This window comes from Delphinapterus leucas, chromosome 16 (assembly GCF_059928025.1).
Source record: "Delphinapterus leucas isolate spDelLeu-1000000601 "Yukka" chromosome 16, BTC_Dleu_Yukka2, whole genome shotgun sequence".
NCBI classification, from domain to species: domain Eukaryota; kingdom Metazoa; phylum Chordata; class Mammalia; order Artiodactyla; family Monodontidae; genus Delphinapterus; species Delphinapterus leucas.
Genome location: NC_143144.1, coordinates 3,650,347 through 3,669,288, shown reverse-complemented (window position 1 = coordinate 3,669,288; position 18,942 = coordinate 3,650,347). Strand labels below are relative to the sequence as shown.

Genomic DNA, 18,942 nt, shown 5'->3' with positions numbered 1-18,942 from the left:
GGAAGGCAGCGGCACAACAGACGCTCCGGGGGCGGCCTGTCGCCATCCAGACATGGCCGCGGACCCGGGTGACGTCCGTGCGGCCCACGAGACCCACGACCTGCACCTGGCCACAGCCACTGTAGCCCAGCCCCGGCGCCGCCACCTGTCTGCCGCGGTGTCTCTCCACAGCTCCATCCGGAAAAAGACCCCCCCTCTGTGGTTTCGCCGCGGCCGGGGGCGGGAGTGGGATCGAGGGTTCAGGCCGCATCCCCGTGCCTGCCGGCCACCTGGGTCGGGGTCCTGAGCTCGGACGGTGGAGTCGGGGCAACGGTGTGGTTGCCGGGTCTAAGGGGCCCTGCCAACTCAATGGTGGCTCCCAGTGGCTTCGAGCCAGCTGCTGTCGGGCAGTAGGGCCGGGCCGGTCTGCGTCCGGACTGCGCCTAGCGCAGCGCGGCCGGGCGGGCGGGATTACCAAGGGACCGCGGGCCCCGGGCCCTGAAGCCTCCGGGGCCACGTCCCTGGGAGCGGCCTGTGGGATCTGGGGAGGGGCGCCAAGCACCGAAAAGTTTGCGGTGTCTCGCCCGCCCTGGGCTGGGTGGTCGCCAACTCCTCCGCCACCCCCCGGTACCTGAGACCCACGTTCCCATGCCTAGCCGGGCGGCGGGGCCCTGCCGGGGCGGGCGGGGCGCTCGTGTGGCTGTAAGGCCCAAGGGCCTGCTAAGCTGCGTCTCAAGAGGCAGCCCGCGAAGCCCCCAGTGTCTACGGCCAAACCACCCTAGACGGGCCCGATCTCGTCTCGATCTCGGAAGCTAAGCAGGGTCGGGCCTGGTTAGTACTTGGATGGGAGACCTCCTGGACTGGAGAGCTCCTGGGAACACCGGGTGCTGTAGGCTTTTTGCCTCCCGCTCCGCCTTCTCCTTTTGTCGCCCGCGGCGGCGGCGGCGTCCGTCTCTGCCCCCGCCGGGTACCGCTGCAGGCCCCACCTCCGCAGGCCCCTCCGTCCACAGCAAGCGTCTGATGGGGCGCTCCCCGCCTGCCTGACCGGCCAGACGGCCAGACGGCGTCCCTGGAAGGCAGCGGCACACCAGACGCTCCGGGGGTCCCCTGACGCCAAACAGACATGGCGGCAGACCCGGGTGCCGTCCATGCGGCCCGCGAGCCCCTCGACCTGCACCTGGCGGCCCCCACTGGAGCCCAGCCCCGGCTCCGCCACCTGTCTGCCAGGGTGCCTCTCCACAGCTCCATCCGGAAAAAGCCCCCTGTCCACCGTTTCGCCGCGGCCGGAGAGGGATAGAGGGCCCAGGCCGCTTCCGCGGGCCTGCCGGCCACCTGTGGCGGGGTCCTGAGCTCGGACGGTGGTGTGGGAGCAAGGGTGGCGCTGCTGGGTCTGCGGGGCTTTGCCAACTCAATGGTGGCTCCCACTGGATTCGGGCCAGCTGCCGTCGGGCAGGAGGGCCGGCCCGGTCTGCGGCGGGGCCGCGCCTAGCGCAGCGTGGGCGGGCAGGTGGGATGCCCAAGTGACCGCGGGCCCCGGGCCCTGAAGCTTCCGGGGCCACGTCCCTGTGAGCGACCTGTGGCATCTGGGGTGGGACGCCAAGCGCCGAAATGTTTGCTGGGTCCCGTCCGCCCTAGGCTGGGTGGTCGCCAACACCTCCTCCGCCACCTGCTACCCGAGACGTCCATTCCTCTGCCTAGGCGGTTGGCGGGGCCCAGCCGAGACGGGCGTGCCCCTGGCCTGGCGGTAAGTCCCATGGTCCTGCTAAGCGACGCCTCAAGAGGCAGCCCGCGACCCACGGACACCTACTGCCAAACCAGCCTAGACGGGTCCTATCTCGTCTGAGTCTACGAAGCTAAGCAGGCTCGGGCCCGGTTAGTACTTGGATGGGAGACCTCCGTGGATTGGGGAGCTCCTGGGAATACCGCGTGCTGTGGGCTTTTTGCCTCCCGCTACGCCTTCTCCTTTTGCCGCCCGTGGCGGTGGCGGCGGCCGTCTCCGCCCCCGACGGGTACCGCTGCAGGCCCCACGTCCTCAGGCCCCTCCCTCCACAGCAAGCGTCTTATGGGGCGCTCCCCTCCTGCCTGCCCGGCCAGGCGGCCAGAAGGCGTCCCTGGAAGGCAGCGGCACAACAGACGCTCTGGGGGCGGCCTGTCGCCATCCAGACATGGCCGCGGACCCGGGTGACGTCCGTGCGGTCCACGAGACCCACGACCTGCACCTGGCCACAGCCACTGTAGCCCAGCCCCGGCGCCGCCACCTGTCTGCCGCGGTGTCTCTCCACAGCTCCATCCGGAAAAAGACCCCCCATCTGTGGTTTCGCCGCGGCCGGGGGCGGGAGTGGGATCGAGGGTTCAGGCCGCATCCCCGTGCCTGCCGGCCACCTGGGTCGGGGTCCTGAGCTCGGACGGTGGAGTCGGGGCAACGGTGTGGTTGCCGGGTCTAAGGGGCCCTGCCAACTCAATGGTGGCTCCCAGTGGCTTCGAGCCAGCTGCTGTCGGGCAGGAGGGCCGGGCCGGTCTGCGTCCGGACTGCGCCTAGCGCAGCGCTGGCGGGCGGGTGGGATTCCCAAGGGACCGCGGGCCCCGGGCCCTGAAGCCTCCGGGGCCACGTCCCTGGGAGCGGCCTGTGGGATCTGGGGAGGGGCGCCAAGCACCGAAAAGTTTGCGGTGTCTCGCCCGCCCTGGGCTGGGTGGTCGCCAACTCCTCCGCCACCCCCCGGTACCTGAGACCCCCGTTCCCATGCCTAGCCGGGCGGCGGGGCCCTGCCGGGGCGGGCGGGGCGCTCGTGTGGATGTAAGGCCCAAGGGCCTGCTAAGCTGCGTCTCAAGAGGCAGCCCGCGAAGCCCCCAGTGTCTACGGCCAAACCACCCTAGACGGGCCCGATCTCGTCTCGATCTCGGAAGCTAAGCAGGGTCGGGCCTGGTTAGTACTTGGATGGGAGACCTCCTGGACTGGAGAGCTCCTGGGAACACCGGGTGCTGTAGGCTTTTTGCCTCCCGCTCCGCCTTCTCCTTTTGTCGCCCGCGGCGGCGGCGGCGTCCGTCTCTGCCCCCGCCGGGTACCGCTGCAGGCCCCACCTCCGCAGGCCCCTCCGTCCACAGCAAGCGTCTGATGGGGCGCTCCCCGCCTGCCTGACCGGCCAGACGGCCAGACGGCGTCCCTGGAAGGCAGCGGCACACCAGACGCTCCGGGGGTCCCCTGACGCCAAACAGACATGGCGGCAGACCCGGGTGCCGTCCATGCGGCCCGCGAGCCCCTCGACCTGCACCTGGCGGCCCCCACTGGAGCCCAGCCCCGGCTCCGCCACCTGTCTGCCAGGGTGCCTCTCCACAGCTCCATCCGGAAAAAGCCCCCTGTCCACCGTTTCGCCGCGGCCGGAGAGGGATAGAGGGCCCAGGCCGCTTCCGCGGGCCTGCCGGCCACCTGTGGCGGGGTCCTGAGCTCGGACGGTGGTGTGGGAGCAAGGGTGGCGCTGCTGGGTCTGCGGGGCTTTGCCAACTCAATGGTGGCTCCCACTGGATTCGGGCCAGCTGCCGTCGGGCAGGAGGGCCGGCCCGGTCTGCGGCGGGGCCGCGCCTAGCGCAGCGTGGGCGGGCAGGTGGGATGCCCAAGTGACCGCGGGCCCCGGGCCCTGAAGCTTCCGGGGCCACGTCCCTGTGAGCGACCTGTGGCATCTGGGGTGGGACGCCAAGCGCCGAAATGTTTGCTGGGTCCCGTCCGCCCTAGGCTGGGTGGTCGCCAACACCTCCTCCGCCACCTGCTACCCGAGACGTCCATTCCTCTGCCTAGGCGGTTGGCGGGGCCCAGCCGAGACGGGCGTGCCCCTGGCCTGGCGGTAAGTCCCATGGTCCTGCTAAGCGACGCCTCAAGAGGCAGCCCGCGACCCACGGACACCTACTGCCAAACCAGCCTAGACGGGTCCTATCTCGTCTGAGTCTACGAAGCTAAGCAGGCTCGGGCCCGGTTAGTACTTGGATGGGAGACCTCCGTGGATTGGGGAGCTCCTGGGAATACCGCGTGCTGTGGGCTTTTTGCCTCCCGCTACGCCTTCTCCTTTTGCCGCCCGTGGCGGTGGCGGCGGCCGTCTCCGCCCCCGACCGGTACCGCTGCAGGCCCCACGTCCTCAGGCCCCTCCCTCCACAGCAAGCGTCTTATGGGGCGCTCCCCTCCTGCCTGCCCGGCCAGGCGGCCGGCAGGCGTCCCTGGAAGGCAGCGGCACAACAGACGCTCCGGGGGCGGCCTGTCGCCATCCAGACATGGCCGCGGACCCGGGTGACGTCCGTGCGGCCCACGAGACCCACGACCTGCACATGGCCACAGCCACTGTAGCCCAGCCCCGGCGCCGCCACCTGTCTGCCGCGGTGTCTCTCCACAGCTCCATCCGGAAAAAGACCCCCCCTCTGTGGTTTCGCCGCGGCCGGGGGCGGGAGTGGGATCGAGGGTTCAGGCCGCATCCCCGTGCCTGCCGGCCACCTGGGTCGGGGTCCTGAGCTCGGACGGTGGAGTCGGGGCAACGGTGTGGTTGCCGGGTCTAAGGGGCCCTGCCAACTCAATGGTGGCTCCCAGTGGCTTCGAGCCAGCTGCTGTCGGGCAGGAGGGCCGGGCCGGTCTGCGTCCGGACTGCGCCTAGCGCAGCGCGGCCGGGCGGGCGGGATTCCCAAGGGACCGCGGGCCCCGGGCCCTGAAGCCTCCGGGGCCACGTCCCTGGGAGCGGCCTGTGGGATCTGGGGAGGGGCGCCAAGGACCGAAAAGTTTGCGGTGTCTCGCCCGCCCTGGGCTGGGTGGTCGCCAACTCCTCCGCCACCCCCCGGTACCTGAAACCCCCGTTCCCCTGCCTAGCCGGGCGGCGGGGCCCTGCCGGGGCGGGCGGGGCGCTCGTGTGGCTGTAAGGCCCAAGGGCCTGCTAAGCTGCGTCTCAAGAGGCAGCCCGCGAAGCCCCAAGTGTCTACGGCCAAACCACCCTAGACGGGCCCGATCTCGTCTCGATCTCGGAAGCTAAGCAGGGTCGGGCCTGGTTAGTACTTGGATGGGAGACCTCCTGGAGTGGAGAGCTCCTGGGAACACCGGGTGCTGTAGGCTTTTTGCCTCCCGCTCCGCCTTCTCCTTTTGTCGCCCGCGGCGGCGGCGGCGTCCGTCTCTGCCCCCGCCGGGTACCGCTGCAGGCCCCACCTCCGCAGGCCCCTCCGTCCACAGCAAGCGTCTGATGGGGCGCTCCCCGCCTGCCTGACCGGCCAGACGGCCAGACGGCGTCCCTGGAAGGCAGCGGCACACCAGACGCTCCGGGGGTCCCCTGACGCCAAACAGACATGGCGGCAGACCCGGGTGCCGTCCATGCGGCCCGCGAGCCCCTCGACCTGCACCTGGCGGCCCCCACTGGAGCCCAGCCCCGGCTCCGCCACCTGTCTGCCAGGGTGCCTCTCCACAGCTCCATCCGGAAAAAGCCCCCTGTCCACCGTTTCGCCGCGGCCGGAGAGGGATAGAGGGCCCAGGCCGCTTCCGCGGGCCTGCCGGCCACCTGTGGCGGGGTCCTGAGCTCGGACGGTGGTGTGGGAGCAAGGGTGGCGCTGCTGGGTCTGCGGGGCTTTGCCAACTCAATGGTGGCTCCCACTGGATTCGGGCCAGCTGCCGTCGGGCAGGAGGGCCGGCCCGGTCTGCGGCGGGGCCGCGCCTAGCGCAGCGTGGGCGGGCAGGTGGGATGCCCAAGTGACCGCGGGCCCCGGGCCCTGAAGCTTCCGGGGCCACGTCCCTGTGAGCGACCTGTGGCATCTGGGGTGGGACGCCAAGCGCCGAAATGTTTGCTGGGTCCCGTCCGCCCTAGGCTGGGTGGTCGCCAACACCTCCTCCGCCACCTGCTACCCGAGACGTCCATTCCTCTGCCTAGGCGGTTGGCGGGGCCCAGCCGAGACGGGCGTGCCCCTGGCCTGGCGGTAAGTCCCATGGTCCTGCTAAGCGACGCCTCAAGAGGCAGCCCGCGACCCACAGACACCTACTGCCAAACCAGCCTAGACGGGTCCTATCTCGTCTGAGTCTACGAAGCTAAGCAGGCTCGGGCCCGGTTAGTACTTGGATGGGAGACCTCCGTGGATTGGGGAGCTCCTGGGAATACCGCGTGCTGTGGGCTTTTTGCCTCCCGCTACGCCTTCTCCTTTTGCCGCCCGTGGCGGTGGCGGCGGCCGTCTCCGCCCCCGACGGGTACCGCTGCAGGCCCCACGTCCTCAGGCCCCTCCCTCCACAGCAAGCGTCTTATGGGGCGCTCCCCTCCTGCCTGCCCGGCCAGGCGGCCAGAAGGCGTCCCTGGAAGGCAGCGGCACAACAGACGCTCCGGGGGCGGCCTGTCGCCATCCAGACATGGCCGCGGACCCGGGTGACGTCCGTGCGGCCCACGAGACCCACGACCTGCACCTGGCCACAGCCACTGTAGCCCAGCCCCGGCGCCGCCACCTGTCTGCCGCGGTGTCTCTCCACAGCTCCATCCGGAAAAAGACCCCCCCTCTGTGGTTTCGCCGCGGCCGGGGGCGGGAGTGGGATCGAGGGTTCAGGCCGCATCCCCGTGCCTGCCGGCCACCTGGGTCGGGGTCCTGAGCTCGGACGGTGGAGTCGGGGCAACGGTGTGGTTGCCGGGTCTAAGGGGCCCTGCCAACTCAATGGTGGCTCCCAGTGGCTTCGAGCCAGCTGCTGTCGGGCAGGAGGGCCGGGCCGGTCTGCGTCCGGACTGCGCCTAGCGCAGCGCGGCCGGGCGGGCGGGATTACCAAGGGACCGCGGGCCGCGGGCCCTGAAGCCTCCGGGGCCACGTCCCTGGGAGCGGCCTGTGGGATCTGGGGAGGGGCGCCAAGCACCGAAAAGTTTGCGGTGTCTCGCCCGCCCTGGGCTGGGTGGTCGCCAACTCCTCCGCCACCCCCCGGTACCTGAGACCCCCGTTCCAATGCCTAGCCGGGCGGCGGGGCCCTGCCGGGGCGGGCGGGGCGCTCGTGTGGCTGTAAGGCCCAAGGGCCTGCTAAGCTGCGTCTCAAGAGGCAGCCCGCGAAGCCCCCAGTGTCTACGGCCAAACCACCCTAGACGGGCCCGATCTCGTCTCGATCTCGGAAGCTAAGCAGGGTCGGGCCTGGTTAGTACTTGGATGGGAGACCTCCTGGAGTGGAGAGCTCCTGGGAACACCGGGTGCTGTAGGCTTTTTGCCTCCCGCTCCGCCTTCTCCTTTTGTCGCCCGCGGCGGCGGCGGCGTCCGTCTCTGCCCCCGCCGGGTACCGCTGCAGGCCCCACCTCCGCAGGCCCCTCCGTCCACAGCAAGCGTCTGATGGGGCGCTCCCCGCCTGCCTGACCGGCCAGACGGCCAGACGGCGTCCCTGGAAGGCAGCGGCACACCAGACGCTCCGGGGGTCCCCTGACGCCAAACAGACATGGCGGCAGACCCGGGTGCCGTCCATGCGGCCCGCGAGCCCCTCGACCTGCACCTGGCGGCCCCCACTGGAGCCCAGCCCCGGCTCCGCCACCTGTCTGCCAGGGTGCCTCTCCACAGCTCCATCCGGAAAAAGCCCCCTGTCCACCGTTTCGCCGCGGCCGGAGAGGGATAGAGGGCCCAGGCCGCTTCCGCGGGCCTGCCGGCCACCTGTGGCGGGGTCCTGAGCTCGGACGGTGGTGTGGGAGCAAGGGTGGCGCTGCTGGGTCTGCGGGGCTTTGCCAACTCAATGGTGGCTCCCACTGGATTCGGGCCAGCTGCCGTCGGGCAGGAGGGCCGGCCCGGTCTGCGGCGGGGCCGCGCCTAGCGCAGCGTGGGCGGGCAGGTGGGATGCCCAAGTGACCGCGGGCCCCGGGCCCTGAAGCTTCCGGGCCCACGTCACTGTGAGCGACCTGTGGCATCTGGGGTGGGTCGCCAAGCGCCGAAATGTTTGCTGGGTCCCGTCCGCCCTAGGCTGGGTGGTCGCCAACACCTCCTCCGCCACCTGCTACCCGAGACGTCCATTCCTCTGCCTAGGCGGTTGGCGGGGCCCAGCCGAGACGGGCGTGCCCCTGGCCTGGCGGTAAGTCCCATGGTCCTGCTAAGCGACGCCTCAAGAGGCAGCCCGCGACCCACGGACACCTACTGCCAAACCAGCCTAGACGGGTCCTATCTCGTCTGAGTCTACGAAGCTAAGCAGGCTCGGGCCCGGTTAGTACTTGGATGGGAGACCTCCGTGGATTGGGGAGCTCCTGGGAATACCGCGTGCTGTGGGCTTTTTGCCTCCCGCTACGCCTTCTCCTTTTGCCGCCCGTGGCGGTGGCGGCGGCCGTCTCCGCCCCCGACCGGTACCGCTGCAGGCCCCACGTCCTCAGGCCCCTCCCTCCACAGCAAGCGTCTTATGGGGCGCTCCCCTCCTGCCTGCCCGGCCAGGCGGCCGGCAGGCGTCCCTGGAAGGCAGCGGCACAACAGACGCTCCGGGGGCGGCCTGTCGCCATCCAGACATGGCCGCGGACCCGGGTGACGTCCGTGCGGCCCACGAGACCCACGACCTGCACATGGCCACAGCCACTGTAGCCCAGCCCCGGCGCCGCCACCTGTCTGCCGCGGTGTCTCTCCACAGCTCCATCCGGAAAAAGACCCCCCCTCTGTGGTTTCGCCGCGGCCGGGGGCGGGAGTGGGATCGAGGGTTCAGGCCGCATCCCCGTGCCTGCCGGCCACCTGGGTCGGGGTCCTGAGCTCGGACGGTGGAGTCGGGGCAACGGTGTGGTTGCCGGGTCTAAGGGGCCCTGCCAACTCAATGGTGGCTCCCAGTGGCTTCGAGCCAGCTGCTGTCGGGCAGGAGGGCCGGGCCGGTCTGCGTCCGGACTGCGCCTAGCGCAGCGCGGCCGGGCGGGCGGGATTCCCAAGGGACCGCGGGCCCCGGGCCCTGAAGCCTCCGGGGCCACGTCCCTGGGAGCGGCCTGTGGGATCTGGGGAGGGGCGCCAAGCACCGAAAAGTTTGCGGTGTCTCGCCCGCCCTGGGCTGGGTGGTCGCCAACTCCTCCCCCACCCCCGGTACCTGAGACCCACGTTCCCCTGCCTAGCCGGGCGGCGGGGCCCTTCCGGGGCGGGCGGGGCGCTCGTGTGGCTGTAAGGCCCAAGGGCCTGCTAAGCTGCGTCTCAAGAGGCAGCCCGCGAAGCCCCCAGTGTCTACGGCCAAACCACCCTAGACGGGCCCGATCTCGTCTCGATCTCGGAAGCTAAGCAGGGTCGGGCCTGGTTAGTACTTGGATGGGAGACCTCCTGGAGTGGAGAGCTCCTGGGAACACCGGGTGCTGTAGGCTTTTTGCCTCCCGCTCCGCCTTCTCCTTTTGTCGCCCGCGGCGGCGGCGGCGTCCGTCTCTGCCCCCGCCGGGTACCGCTGCAGGCCCCACCTCCGCAGGCCCCTCCGTCCACAGCAAGCGTCTGATGGGGCGCTCCCCGCCTGCCTGACCGGCCAGACGGCCAGACGGCGTCCCTGGAAGGCAGCGGCACACCAGACGCTCCGGGGGTCCCCTGACGCCAAACAGACATGGCGGCAGACCCGGGTGCCGTCCATGCGGCCCGCGAGCCCCTCGACCTGCACCTGGCGGCCCCCACTGGAGCCCAGCCCCGGCTCCGCCACCTGTCTGCCAGGGTGCCTCTCCACAGCTCCATCCGGAAAAAGCCCCCTGTCCACCGTTTCGCCGCGGCCGGAGAGGGATAGAGGGCCCAGGCCGCTTCCGCGGGCCTGCCGGCCACCTGTGGCGGGGTCCTGAGCTCGGACGGTGGTGTGGGAGCAAGGGTGGCGCTGCTGGGTCTGCGGGGCTTTGCCAACTCAATGGTGGCTCCCACTGGATTCGGGCCAGCTGCCGTCGGGCAGGAGGGCCGGCCCGGTCTGCGGCGGGGCCGCGCCTAGCGCAGCGTGGGCGGGCAGGTGGGATGCCCAAGTGACCGCGGGCCCCGGGCCCTGAAGCTTCCGGGGCCACGTCCCTGTGAGCGACCTGTGGCATCTGGGGTGGGACGCCAAGCGCCGAAATGTTTGCTGGGTCCCGTCCGCCCTAGGCTGGGTGGTCGCCAACACCTCCTCCGCCACCTGCTACCCGAGACGTCCATTCCTCTGCCTAGGCGGTTGGCGGGGCCCAGCCGAGACGGGCGTGCCCCTGGCCTGGCGGTAAGTCCCATGGTCCTGCTAAGCGACGCCTCAAGAGGCAGCCCGCGACCCACGGACACCTACTGCCAAACCAGCCTAGACGGGTCCTATCTCGTCTGAGTCTACGAAGCTAAGCAGGCTCGGGCCCGGTTAGTACTTGGATGGGAGACCTCCGTGGATTGGGGAGCTCCTGGGAATACCGCGTGCTGTGGGCTTTTTGCCTCCCGCTACGCCTTCTCCTTTTGCCGCCCGTGGCGGTGGCGGCGGCCGTCTCCGCCCCCGACCGGTACCGCTGCAGGCCCCACGTCCTCAGGCCCCTCCCTCCACAGCAAGCGTCTTATGGGGCGCTCCCCTCCTGCCTGCCCGGCCAGGCGGCCAGAAGGCGTCCCTGGAAGGCAGCGGCACAACAGACGCTCCGGGGGCGGCCTGTCGCCATCCAGACATGGCCGCGGACCCGGGTGACGTCCGTGCGGCCCACGAGACCCACGACCTGCACCTGGCCACAGCCACTGTAGCCCAGCCCCGGCGCCGCCACCTGTCTGCCGCGGTGTCTCTCCACAGCTCCATCCGGAAAAAGACCCCCCCTCTGTGGTTTCGCCGCGGCCGGGGGCGGGAGTGGGATCGAGGGTTCAGGCCGCATCCCCGTGCCTGCCGGCCACCTGGGTCGGGGTCCTGAGCTCGGACGGTGGAGTCGGGGCAACGGTGTGGTTGCCGGGTCTAAGGGGCCCTGCCAACTCAATGGTGGCTCCCAGTGGCTTCGAGCCAGCTGCTGTCGGGCAGGAGGGCCGGGCCGGTCTGCGTCCGGACTGCGCCTAGCGCAGCGCGGCCGGGCGGGCGGGATTACCAAGGGACCGCGGGCCCCGGGCCCTGAAGCCTCCGGGGCCACGTCCCTGGGAGCGGCCTGTGGGATCTGGGGAGGGGCGCCAAGCACCGAAAAGTTTGCGGTGTCTCGCCCGCCCTGGGCTGGGTGGTCGCCAACTCCTCCGCCACCCCCCGGTACCTGAGACCCACGTTCCCCTGCCTAGCCGGGCGGCGGGGCCCTGCCGGGGCGGGCGGGGCGCTCGTGTGGCTGTAAGGCCCAAGGGCCTGCTAAGCTGCGTCTCAAGAGGCAGCCCGCGAAGCCCCCAGTGTCTACGGCCAAACCACCCTAGACGGGCCCGATCTCGTCTCGATCTCGGAAGCTAAGCAGGGTCGGGCCTGGTTAGTACTTGGATGGGAGACCTCCTGGAGTGGAGAGCTCCTGGGAACACCGGGTGCTGTAGGCTTTTTGCCTCCCGCTCCGCCTTCTCCTTTTGTCGCCCGCGGCGGCGGCGGCGTCCGTCTCTGCCCCCGCCGGGTACCGCTGCAGGCCCCACCTCCGCAGGCCCCTCCGTCCACAGCAAGCGTCTGATGGGGCGCTCCCCGCCTGCCTGACCGGCCAGACGGCCAGACGGCGTCCCTGGAAGGCAGCGGCACACCAGACGCTCCGGGGGTCCCCTGACGCCAAACAGACATGGCGGCAGACCCGGGTGCCGTCCATGCGGCCCGCGAGCCCCTCGACCTGCACCTGGCGGCCCCCACTGGAGCCCAGCCCCGGCTCCGCCACCTGTCTGCCAGGGTGCCTCTCCACAGCTCCATCCGGAAAAAGCCCCCTGTCCACCGTTTCGCCGCGGCCGGAGAGGGATAGAGGGCCCAGGCCGCATCCGCGGGCCTGCCGGCCACCTGTGGCGGGGTCCTGAGCTCGGACGGTGGTGTGGGAGAAAGGGTGGCGCTGCTGGGTCTGCGGGGCTTTGCCAACTCAATGGTGGCTCCCACTGGATTCGGGCCAGCTGCCGTCGGGCAGGAGGGCCGGCCCGGTCTGCGGCCGGGCCGCGCCTAGCGCAGCGTGGGCGGGCAGGTGGGATGCCCAAGTGACCGCGGGCCCCGGGCCCTGAAGCTTCCGGGCCCACGTCACTGTGAGCGACCTGTGGCATCTGGGGTGGGTCGCCAAGCGCCGAAATGTTTGCTGGGTCCCGTCCGCCCTAGGCTGGGTGGTCGCCAACACCTCCTCCGCCACCTGCTACCCGAGACGTCCATTCCTCTGCCTAGGCGGTTGGCGGGGCCCAGCCGAGACGGGCGTGCCCCTGGCCTGGCGGTAAGTCCCATGGTCCTGCTAAGCGACGCCTCAAGAGGCAGCCCGCGACCCACGGACACCTACTGCCAAACCAGCCTAGACGGGTCCTATCTCGTCTGAGTCTACGAAGCTAAGCAGGCTCGGGCCCGGTTAGTACTTGGATGGGAGACCTCCGTGGATTGGGGAGCTCCTGGGAATACCGCGTGCTGTGGGCTTTTTGCCTCCCGCTACGCCTTCTCCTTTTGCCGCCCGTGGCGGTGGCGGCGGCCGTCTCCGCCCCCGACGGGTACCGCTGCAGGCCCCACGTCCTCAGGCCCCTCCCTCCACAGCAAGCGTCTTATGGGGCGCTCCCCTCCTGCCTGCCCGGCCAGGCGGCCAGAAGGCGTCCCTGGAAGGCAGCGGCACAACAGACGCTCCGGGGGCGGCCTGTCGCCATCCAGACATGGCCGCGGACCCGGGTGACGTCCGTGCGGCCCACGAGACCCACGACCTGCACCTGGCCACAGCCACTGTAGCCCAGCCCCGGCGCCGCCACCTGTCTGCCGCGGTGTCTCTCCACAGCTCCATCCGGAAAAAGACCCCCCCTCTGTGGTTTCGCCGCGGCCGGGGGCGGGAGTGGGATCGAGGGTTCAGGCCGCATCCCCGTGCCTGCCGGCCACCTGGGTCGGGGTCCTGAGCTCGGACGGTGGAGTCGGGGCAACGGTGTGGTTGCCGGGTCTAAGGGGCCCTGCCAACTCAATGGTGGCTCCCAGTGGCTTCGAGCCAGCTGCTGTCGGGCAGGAGGGCCGGGCCGGTCTGCGTCCGGACTGCGCCTAGCGCAGCGCGGGCGGGCGGGTGGGATTCCCAAGGGACCGCGGGCCCCGGGCCCTGAAGCCTCCGGGGCCACGTCCCTGGGAGCGGCCTGTGGGATCTGGGGAGGGGCGCCAAGCACCGAAAAGTTTGCGGTGTCTCGCCCGCCCTGGGCTGGGTGGTCGCCAACTCCTCCGCCACCCCCCGGTACCTGAGACCCACGTTCCCCTGCCTAGCCGGGCGGCGGGGCCCTGCCGGGGCGGGCGGGGCGCTCGTGTGGCTGTAAGGCCCAAGGGCCTGCTAAGCTGCGTCTCAAGAGGCAGCCCGCGAAGCCCCCAGTGTCTACGGCCAAACCACCCTAGACGGGCCCGATCTCGTCTCGATCTCGGAAGCTAAGCAGGGTCGGGCCTGGTTAGTACTTGGATGGGAGACCTCCTGGAGTGGAGAGCTCCTGGGAACACCGGGTGCTGTAGGCTTTTTGCCTCCCGCTCCGCCTTCTCCTTTTGTCGCCCGCGGCGGCGGCGGCATCCGTCTCTGCCCCCGCCGGGTACCGCTGCAGGCCCCACCTCCGCAGGCCCCTCCGTCCACAGCAAGCGTCTGATGGGGCGCTCCCCGCCTGCCTGACCGGCCAGACGGCCAGACGGCGTCCCTGGAAGGCAGCGGCACACCAGACGCTCCGGGGGTCCCCTGACGCCAAACAGACATGGCGGCAGACCCGGGTGCCGTCCATGCGGCCCGCGAGCCCCTCGACCTGCACCTGGCGGCCCCCACTGGAGCCCAGCCCCGGCTCCGCCACCTGTCTGCCAGGGTGCCTCTCCACAGCTCCATCCGGAAAAAGCCCCCTGTCCACCGTTTCGCCGCGGCCGGAGAGGGATAGAGGGCCCAGGCCGCATCCGCGGGCCTGCCGGCCACCTGTGGCGGGGTCCTGAGCTCGGACGGTGGTGTGGGAGAAAGGGTGGCGTTGCTGGGTCTGCGGGGCTTTGCCAACTCAATGGTGGCTCCCACTGGATTCGGGCCAGCTGCCGTCGGGCAGGAGGGCCGGCCCGGTCTGCGGCCGGGCCGCGCCTAGCGCAGCGTGGGCGGGCAGGTGGGATGCCCAAGTGACCGCGGGCCCCGGGCCCTGAAGCTTCCGGGCCCACGTCCCTGTGAGCGACCTGTGGCATCTGGGGTGGGTCGCCAAGCGCCGAAATGTTTGCTGGGTCCCGTCCGCCCTAGGCTGGGTGGTCGCCAACACCTCCTCCGCCACCTGCTACCCGAGACGTCCATTCCTCTGCCTAGGCGGTTGGCGGGGCCCAGCCGAGACGGGCGTGCCCCTGGCCTGGCGGTAAGTCCCATGGTCCTGCTAAGCGACGCCTCAAGAGGCAGCCCGCGACCCACGGACACCTACTGCCAAACCAGCCTAGACGGGTCCTATCTCGTCTGAGTCTACGAAGCTAAGCAGGCTCGGGCCCGGTTAGTACTTGGATGGGAGACCTCCGTGGATTGGGGAGCTCCTGGGAATACCGCGTGCTGTGGGCTTTTTGCCTCCCGCTACGCCTTCTCCTTTTGCCGCCCGTGGCGGTGGCGGCGGCCGTCTCCGCCCCCGACGGGTACCGCTGCAGGCCCCACGTCCTCAGGCCCCTCCCTCCACAGCAAGCGTCTTATGGGGCGCTCCCCTCCTGCCTGCCCGGCCAGGCGGCCAGAAGGCGTCCCTGGAAGGCAGCGGCACAACAGACGCTCCGGGGGCGGCCTGTCGCCATCCAGACATGGCCGCGGACCCGGGTGACGTCCGTGCGGCCCACGAGACCCACGACCTGCACCTGGCCACAGCCACTGTAGCCCAGCCCCGGCGCCGCCACCTGTCTGCCGCGGTGTCTCTCCACAGCTCCATCCGGAAAAAGACCCCCCCTCTGTGGTTTCGCCGCGGCCGGGGGCGGGAGTGGGATCGAGGGTTCAGGCCGCATCCCCGTGCCTGCCGGCCACCTGGGTCGGGGTCCTGAGCTCGGACGGTGGAGTCGGGGCAACGGTGTGGTTGCCGGGTCTAAGGGGCCCTGCCAACTCAATGGTGGCTCCCAGTGGCTTCGAGCCAGCTGCTGTCGGGCAGGAGGGCCGGGCCGGTCTGCGTCCGGACTGCGCCTAGCGCAGCGCTGGCGGGCGGGTGGGATTCCCAAGGGACCGCGGGCCCCGGGCCCTGAAGCCTCCGGGGCCACGTCCCTGGGAGCGGCCTGTGGGATCTGGGGAGGGGCGCCAAGCACCGAAAAGTTTGCGGTGTCTCGCCCGCCCTGGGCTGGGTGGTCGCCAACTCCTCCGCCACCCCCCGGTACCTGAGACCCACGTTCCCCTGCCTAGCCGGGCGGCGGGGCCCTGCCGGGGCGGGCGGGGCGCTCGTGTGGCTGTAAGGCCCAAGGGCCTGCTAAGCTGCGTCTCAAGAGGCAGCCCGCGAAGCCCCCAGTGTCTACGGCCAAACCACCCTAGACGGGCCCGATCTCGTCTCGATCTCGGAAGCTAAGCAGGGTCGGGCCTGGTTAGTACTTGGATGGGAGACCTCCTGGAGTGGAGAGCTCCTGGGAACACCGGGTGCTGTAGGCTTTTTGCCTCCCGCTCCGCCTTCTCCTTTTGTCGCCCGCGGCGGCGGCGGCGTCCGTCTCTGCCCCCGCCGGGTACCGCTGCAGGCCCCACCTCCGCAGGCCCCTCCGTCCACAGCAAGCGTCTGATGGGGCGCTCCCCGCCTGCCTGACCGGCCAGACGGCCAGACGGCGTCCCTGGAAGGCAGCGGCACACCAGACGCTCCGGGGGTCCCCTGACGCCAAACAGACATGGCGGCAGACCCGGGTGCCGTCCATGCGGCCCGCGAGCCCCTCGACCTGCACCTGGCGGCCCCCACTGGAGCCCAGCCCCGGCTCCGCCACCTGTCTGCCAGGGTGCCTCTCCACAGCTCCATCCGGAAAAAGCCCCCTGTCCACCGTTTCGCCGCGGCCGGAGAGGGATAGAGGGCCCAGGCCGCTTCCGCGGGCCTGCCGGCCACCTGTGGCGGGGTCCTGAGCTCGGACGGTGGTGTGGGAGCAAGGGTGGCGCTGCTGGGTCTGCGGGGCTTTGCCAACTCAATGGTGGCTCCCACTGGATTCGGGCCAGCTGCCGTCGGGCAGGAGGGCCGGCCCGGTCTGCGGCCGGGCCGCGCCTAGCGCAGCGTGGGCGGGCAGGTGGGATGCCCAAGTGACCGCGGGCCCCGGGCCCTGAAGCTTCCGGGGCCACGTCCCTGTGAGCGACCTGTGGCATCTGGGGTGGGACGCCAAGCGCCGAAATGTTTGCTGGGTCCCGTCCGCCCTAGGCTGGGTGGTCGCCAACACCTCCTCCGCCACCTGCTACCCGAGACGTCCATTCCTCTGCCTAGGCGGTTGGCGGGGCCCAGCCGAGACGGGCGTGCCCCTGGCCTGGCGGTAAGTCCCATGGTCCTGCTAAGCGACGCCTCAAGAGGCAGCCCGCGACCCACGGACACCTACTGCCAAACCAGCCTAGACGGGTCCTATCTCGTCTGAGTCTACGAAGCTAAGCAGGCTCGGGCCCGGTTAGTACTTGGATGGGAGACCTCCGTGGATTGGGGAGCTCCTGGGAATACCGCGTGCTGTGGGCTTTTTGCCTCCCGCTACGCCTTCTCCTTTTGCCGCCCGTGGCGGTGGCGGCGGCCGTCTCCGCCCCCGACCGGTACCGCTGCAGGCCCCACGTCCTCAGGCCCCTCCCTCCACAGCAAGCGTCTTATGGGGCGCTCCCCTCCTGCCTGCCCGGCCAGGCGGCCGGCAGGCGTCCCTGGAAGGCAGCGGCACAACAGACGCTCCGGGGGCGGCCTGTCGCCATCCAGACATGGCCGCGGACCCGGGTGACGTCCGTGCGGCCCACGAGACCCACGACCTGCACATGGCCACAGCCACTGTAGCCCAGCCCCGGCGCCGCCACCTGTCTGCCGCGGTGTCTCTCCACAGCTCCATCCGGAAAAAGACCCCCCCTCTGTGGTTTCGCCGCGGCCGGGGGCGGGAGTGGGATCGAGGGTTCAGGCCGCATCCCCGTGCCTGCCGGCCACCTGGGTCGGGGTCCTGAGCTCGGACGGTGGAGTCGGGGCAACGGTGTGGTTGCCGGGTCTAAGGGGCCCTGCCAACTCAATGGTGGCTCCCAGTGGCTTCGAGCCAGCTGCTGTCGGGCAGGAGGGCCGGGCCGGTCTGCGTCCGGACTGCGCCTAGCGCAGCGCGGCCGGGCGGGCGGGATTCCCAAGGGACCGCGGGCCCCGGGCCCTGAAGCCTCCGGGGCCACGTCCCTGGGAGCGGCCTGTGGGATCTGGGGAGGGGCGCCAAGCACCGAAAAGTTTGCGGTGTCTCGCCCGCCCTGGGCTGGGTGGTCGCCAACTCCTCCGCCACCCCCCGGTACCTGAGACCCCCGTTCCCCTGCCTAGCCGGGCGGCGGGGCCCTGCCGGGGCGGGCGGGGCGCTCGTGTGGCTGTAAGGCCCAAGGGCCTGCTAAGCTGCGTCTCAAGAGGCAGCCCGCGAAGCCCCCAGTGTCTACGGCCAAACCACCCTAGACGGGCCCGATCTCGTCTCGATCTCGGAAGCTAAGCAGGGTCGGGCCTGGTTAGTACTTGGATGGGAGACCTCCTGGAGTGGAGAGCTCCTGGGAACACCGGGTGCTGTAGGCTTTTTGCCTCCCGCTCCGCCTTCTCCTTTTGTCGCCCGCGGCGGCGGCGGCGTCCGTCTCTGCCCCCGCCGGGTACCGCTGCAGGCCCCACCTCCGCAGGCCCCTCCGTCCACAGCAAGCGTCTGATGGGGCGCTCCCCGCCTGCCTGACCGGCCAGACGGCCAGACGGCGTCCCTGGAAGGCAGCGGCACACCAGACGCTCCGGGGGTCCCCTGACGCCAAACAGACATGGCGGCAGACCCGGGTGCCGTCCATGCGGCCCGCGAGCCCCTCGACCTGCACCTGGCGGCCCCCACTGGAGCCCAGCCCCGGCTCCGCCACCTGTCTGCCAGGGTGCCTCTCCACAGCTCCATCCGGAAAAAGCCCCCTGTCCACCGTTTCGCCGCGGCCGGAGAGGGATAGAGGGCCCAGGCCGCATCCGCGGGCCTGCCGGCCACCTGTGGCGGGGTCCTGAGCTCGGACGGTGGTGTGGGAGAAAGGGTGGCGTTGCTGGGTCTGCGGGGCTTTGCCAACTCAATGGTGGCTCCCACTGGATTCGGGCCAGCTGCCGTCGGGCAGGAGGGCCGGCCCGGTCTGCGGCCGGGCCGCGCCTAGCGCAGCGTGGGCGGGCAGGTGGGATGCCCAAGTGACCGCGGGCCCCGGGCCCTGAAGCTTCCGGGCCCACGTCCCTGTGAGCGACCTGTGGCATCTGGGGTGGGACGCCAAGCGCCGAAATGTTTGCTGGGTCCCGCCCGCCCTAGGCTGGGTGGTCGCCAACACCTCCTCCGCCACCTGCTACCCGAGACGTCCATTCCTCTGCCTAGGCGGTTGGCGGGGCCCAGCCGAGACGGGCGTGCCCCTGGCCTGGCGGTAAGTCCCATGGTCCTGCTAAGCGACGCCTCAAGAGGCAGCCCGCGACCCACGGACACCTACTGCCAAACCAGCCTAGACGGGTCCTATCTCGTCTGAGTCTACGAAGCTAAGCAGGCTCGGGCCCGGTTAGTACTTGGATGGGAGACCTCCGTGGATTGGGGAGCTCCTGGGAATACCGCGTGCTGTGGGCTTTTTGCCTCCCGCTACGCCTTCTCCTTTTGCCGCCCGTGGCGGTGGCGGCGGCCGTCTCCGCCCCCGACGGGTACCGCTGCAGGCCCCACGTCCTCAGGCCCCTCCCTCCACAGCAAGCGTCTTATGGGGCGCTCCCCTCCTGCCTGCCCGGCCAGGCGGCCAGAAGGCGTCCCTGGAAGGCAGCGGCACAACAGACGCTCCGGGGGCGGCCTGTCGCCATCCAGACATGGCCGCGGACCCGGGTGACGTCCGTGCGGCCCACGAGACCCACGACCTGCACATGGCCACA

At 70.8% G+C, this 18,942-nt stretch overlaps 9 pseudogenes; all 9 read left to right on the top strand.

The window, feature by feature from the left end:
- The first annotated feature begins 739 nt into the window (after positions 1-739).
- On the top strand, positions 740-875 carry LOC149747094 (5S ribosomal RNA; annotated as a pseudogene).
- A 1,956-nt stretch (positions 876-2,831) lies between these two features.
- LOC149747093 (5S ribosomal RNA) lies at positions 2,832-2,967 on the top strand (annotated as a pseudogene).
- Positions 2,968-4,923: 1,956 nt separating this feature from the next.
- On the top strand, positions 4,924-5,059 carry LOC149747092 (5S ribosomal RNA; annotated as a pseudogene).
- Positions 5,060-7,015: 1,956 nt separating this feature from the next.
- On the top strand, positions 7,016-7,151 carry LOC149747091 (5S ribosomal RNA; annotated as a pseudogene).
- Positions 7,152-9,106: 1,955 nt separating this feature from the next.
- Positions 9,107-9,242, top strand: LOC149747090 (5S ribosomal RNA; annotated as a pseudogene).
- Positions 9,243-11,198: 1,956 nt separating this feature from the next.
- LOC149747089 (5S ribosomal RNA) lies at positions 11,199-11,334 on the top strand (annotated as a pseudogene).
- Positions 11,335-13,290: 1,956 nt separating this feature from the next.
- Positions 13,291-13,426, top strand: LOC149747088 (5S ribosomal RNA; annotated as a pseudogene).
- Positions 13,427-15,382: 1,956 nt separating this feature from the next.
- On the top strand, positions 15,383-15,518 carry LOC149747087 (5S ribosomal RNA; annotated as a pseudogene).
- A 1,956-nt stretch (positions 15,519-17,474) lies between these two features.
- Positions 17,475-17,610, top strand: LOC149747086 (5S ribosomal RNA; annotated as a pseudogene).
- Positions 17,611-18,942: the final 1,332 nt, after the last annotated feature.